Source organism: Lutra lutra, chromosome 11 (genome assembly GCF_902655055.1).
Source record: "Lutra lutra chromosome 11, mLutLut1.2, whole genome shotgun sequence".
Taxonomy (NCBI): Eukaryota; Metazoa; Chordata; class Mammalia; order Carnivora; family Mustelidae; genus Lutra; species Lutra lutra.
The window spans coordinates 6,024,575-6,029,375 of NC_062288.1; the positions used below are offsets into that span (position 1 = coordinate 6,024,575).

At 46.8% G+C, this 4,801-nt stretch overlaps 1 pseudogene; it reads right to left on the minus strand.

Moving 5' to 3' along the window:
• Nucleotides 1–540: 540 nt before the first annotated feature.
• LOC125081200 (TRAF-type zinc finger domain-containing protein 1-like) lies at nt 541–2,285 on the minus strand (annotated as a pseudogene).
• Between the last annotated feature and the right edge of the window lie 2,516 nt (nt 2,286–4,801).

The following is a 4,801-nucleotide window of genomic DNA, read 5'->3' on the forward strand; positions in this document are numbered from 1 at the left end:
GCATCAAGAAGCAGTGACAATAGTAAGTAAGTCAAAAGAGGGAGCCTTAGGGGCTGAAAGGCCATACATAACTCGTATTCCTGCTCAGCCAAAAGGCAGCAGTTAAAGACGAAACATTTCTGGGGCGCCTGGATGGCTCAGTGGTTTAAGCTGCTGCCTTCAGCTCGGGTCATGATCTCAGGGTCCTGGGATCGAGTCCCACATCGGGCTCTCTGCTCAGCAGGGAGCCTGCTTCCCTCCCTCTCTCTGCCTGCCTCTCTGTCTACTTGTGATCTCTCTCTCTGTCAAATAAATAAATAAATAATCTTTAAAAAAAAAAAAAAGACGAAACATTTCTCAACAGCCTCCCAGCTAACCTTCCCCCAAACCCTCAGACTCCCACAGCACAATCTCAAAAGACACAGAATGGCCATGACTTAGAAAAAGTTAAAATCTGTAGAATCTCCTCTGCCCACAGAGCCCGAGAAGTGGGTCCTGAACCACGGCATGTGCGGCTGTGCAGAGAAGACGGAACCACCCTGCAGGTTCTATGTGACCACATCACTCCTCCTCCTCTTCCTCCTTTGCATCCCCCCCTTGCTTGGGGGGGGTTTGCTTTTGCAGTTCTGTTCCAGTAGCTGGCGGCTGTGGGGGTGACCCGTGAGTTCCTGCCACCTCCGCTCTTACCACTTACTCTGTATCTCCCTGAATGCCCATGGGGGCAGGTGGGTAGAAGTTTTTCTGGGTAGAGATTTCGCACTGGGTGAATCATTGGAATGCGTCTGGTGGCCATGGCCATGTCATGGCTATTTTGATGGCGCACTCGGCCATCCTGGCTGTCTAAGTTGTTGAGCTTCAGTATGCGAGGAGGGCTAGGCTGGCACCCGGATCTGGGGCCTGATGTGGATGTGGACATTTGGTTACAAGTAGCTGTCTAGCTGTCATATCGATAATAGGTCTGCTGAGGGGAAGAAGGTAGGTGCACCCTTTAGCCTTTCCCTGCTTAACATCATCCATGTAACTAGAAAACAAGTCTCCCTGGTGTCTGACACACTCCTTGAGTAGCTCTGGTGGGGTCTCTGGAGGCTGGAAATCCTGTCTAGGAGTCCCCTCTGTCACACGGTTGTTTTCTGTGGCCGGGCCTTGGTCACTGGTCCTGGTGATGGAATAGAAGCACCTCCTCCTCGTGTACCCCACAGAATTCACATGGGATGATGATACTATCCCTCACAGCGGGTGCATTTCTCAGGACCATCAAGGAGTCGAACTGGTTACTCACAGCCTGCTGCAAAGACTTTTAGAAGATGACATCGGGTCCTCCACCCCTTTCGGGGGAAGTATTGCCCATACTGAGTGTAGGTAAGGCACAGGAAGGACTACAGATTGTCTGATGGTCAACCAGCAGTTCCTGTGTGCAGAGCTCCTCACAAAACTCACAAGGCAACATGGCCTGGTCAGCTGCACCTTTCATGTCATTCAGAGCTTTGGACGCTTCAAGGGACTTGTTTGTACCACAGGCAGCCCTCCAGAAGTCCTGTTTTTCCACATTGCAGGCCTGTCCTTCATTTTCCAGACTTAGGGCTAACCTGAAGTCCAAGTTTGCACTATCTTCTTTTGGGGGCTGTCAGGTTCTATTCCTTCCCTGCCTTTCTTGTTCTTCCAGTAGATTATTCTGAGCTAGAATCTGGGCTGTCGTGTTCCTTTGGTTGGTAGTTCTACTATGGAAAGTGTCTGATTCAAAGGCTCCCAGGGCTCTTTGGGGTAGCCTCATAGGTGGGTCCAGAACCTCAATTTGCCTGAGGAGCTGGGATGCAATGTGGATGCCATCTTGACCCCTGGACTCATCAGATGCATTAGGAGGCAGGGCAACCTCATCTCTCTTTTCCTCCCCGTCTCTTTCATAAGCATCAGGATGAGCCTTCAGATCTTTCACTAGGACACTGCACCCACAACTGCCCCAAAACTTCATCTGGGCACCACAGTAATCTCCATCATCCTTCAGTTTGAGAATAGAAAGTTCAAAATCACAGTGCTGGCAGAGGGTAAGCCATAGAGGACCCTCAGTCTCCTCACGCTTCTTTAACTGCCCCTTCTCCAACTTCTTTGACATTTGCAGGTCACCTGACAATGTTCTGTAGCCATGTGACTCTCCATGTCAGATTTGGGAAATGGTTCCTTGCAGATAGGACACATACCAATGTTCCTTTGACAGTGGGTCTCATGGATGATAAAATTGAACACAGGAATTTCTTTTTTTGCAATTGTAACACAGTTGAGTGTCCTGGGTCATCTAGAAATTCAACCATCTTTAGTTCTTCCTGAAAACCAGGATGGCAGCAAGGACTTGCAGCAGACCCACTAGCCGCAGACACAGAGCCTGGTTTTTTGCTTGTTTTTTATTGATCATAGTCAAAGCAACTAGAACAGTGGTTTTCAATAAATATTTGCTAAATATAAGTGGGCATAGATATTGGAAAATGGTTGCATGGGGTCGCTGATCTGGAATCCTGTGATGCTGACGGTGACCATCTTGCCCATTCCATGGAATGGGATTTTCTACAGAATAATGCCAAGCAGAGAACACCAGAGAACAGCGATAGGAAGATAATAAGAGGGACTGGAGGGGGTGGGGAGGGAAGAGGAAGAGGGGAGGGAGGGGATGTGATTTACCTGGTGGCCAGGGATCCCAACTCCAGTGACAGAAACTTCAGCTCCTCCAGAGCTGTCTTCAATAATATCTGAGTGTCTTTTCCAAGCATGCAAACAAAAGTCCCTATGGGTTGCTCTAAGTCACTTTCTGTTTTGTGGTAGAAAGAGGTGAGATGGTGTTTCCATGGTTCTCATGGCCATGGTGGGCCAGGCATCGATGCATGGAGGAAGTGTGCCCTCTCCACCTATGACCCAGATGTGACTATCAATGGGACTCGGTTGATGAGCTGCCCAGGCACAAGCAGCCCACAGTGTAGACTTGCCTCTTTCCCATCCTCTGGGACCTTATATTGCACTTTGAAAGATAGAAATACTCATGGGTATTAGGGAAAGGCTTTATTTTTATTGGGATTATTTTAATGAAGAGCCAGATGGACTGCCAGGGTTTAGCTCCCAGATCTTGTTTTATGCCTCAGAGAGCTGGGCTCTGCAGAACTGGAAACCTGTTTGCTCACTAGATTCACATGTGCTCTGGCAAAGGCTGGATAGGCCTTTCTAGTGGTGGCCAAGAGATAGGGATAGGACACCCACCAAATGTTGGCTGGAGCCAGGGTATTTGCTTAGTCAGGAGGACCAAGGTGCTCAGAGATGTGTCCCCAGCACTGGGGTGGAGGAGATCAAGGACGAGGGGGGCCGCCTTCCCAGGTCCACCTCTGGCAGCCTGATGCAGGCCACACACAGCTGAATTAGTGGCAAGAGGGTCTCTCTTTTATTAACTGTGAAAGTTTTATTCATTCTTCATCATTACTTCATATTTAATGAGACTCTAATGTGTACCCAGACCATTAGTAGCTCCACTAGGGACCATGAAGATGAATACCCCAAATTGAATTATTCATAATAAAAACAGGAGGTTGAATAGAAAATCTCACAGTAAGGCACATCCCATGGTTGCGTATTATCTATTTACCTCTGCTTTGGCTCCTGCTTTCATTCAGGAACACTTGTGGTGGGTGCCATGTTCGGGACCTGAGGGTTGGGTGCTAAGCAGGACGTGTGATGAGACAGGCCAGGTGGTTATTTAATGGAAGTGTTTGAGAATTAGGACGGACCCCCTAGGAAACTTGGGTGGAAGGAGGGTAAAATGTGTGCCACAAAGTTTCACAGCTGAAAGCTGGCCCAACTTTGGTCGTCCAGTCAGACACAAAGCACAGAAGAACGCAAAGAACATTTCTCTGTAGTGGTTACTGTGCCTCTGTGATTTTCCACACCACGTAAACTGCCGACAGATAAACACACAAGGTTAGGTGCTCTAGAAAGGAGGCTCTTGTATGAGGGCTGTCTGAATGTCTTTGTTTCTCTTTTAAATGAAAAGCCTTCCCCAAATAGGTCATCTGGCTTCATTTCTTGGCTTTGAGAGATGCACTGATACTTATATCTGCAAGGGTTTGAAGAGATATAGTTTGCAAATAAGCAGATCTGCAGAAAACATTACCACTTTCTGGGGAATATGAAGATCTTCTTGTGGAGGTGGAGGGGAACAGCTCGCTTGTGTTCTCTGAAAGCAGGACTCTGGATTCGCAGTGAAGGGGCGGGGGAGGCAGACTGCACTCGGGATCATGGTGGTGATTCAGCAGATGGGAAACACTAATTTTTTCCCCTAGGGTTAATGTCGTTCATAACCCCTTCAAGGGCTTTGACTATATTTCAGTTGAAAAATACTTTTTTCCATGTCATTTCAAATTACAGTTGGAAGAGTTCCTTTGGCAATACAGTTTAGAAATATATATATAAGAAATAACAGAGTAGTAATAGAGTTTCAAGTTGGGAGATACTTGTTAGCTATATGGTTTTGGATAATAGGATATTTTCTTACCTGTATAATGGGGAGACTCATACCTACCTCATACAGGGTTATTGTGGGCTTCTCTGAACAGTAAAGTGTTCAATATAATCTTGTGTTTGGCAGATAGGGGCTGTCATTGTGCTATTTATGTAAATATCCTGTTAAGTTGAGCAATTCAGAAAGGCAGACTGTCATACAAAATAACATATAAAGGTTTTTTGATTCTTAAGCTGTGTGTAAGTTGGTTGTATTTGTAGTTTTATGATAAAGGCAGCAAAAGGTCGTAGTTATTATAATTTCCTTCCCTGTGTAAGTTTGAACTCTGCA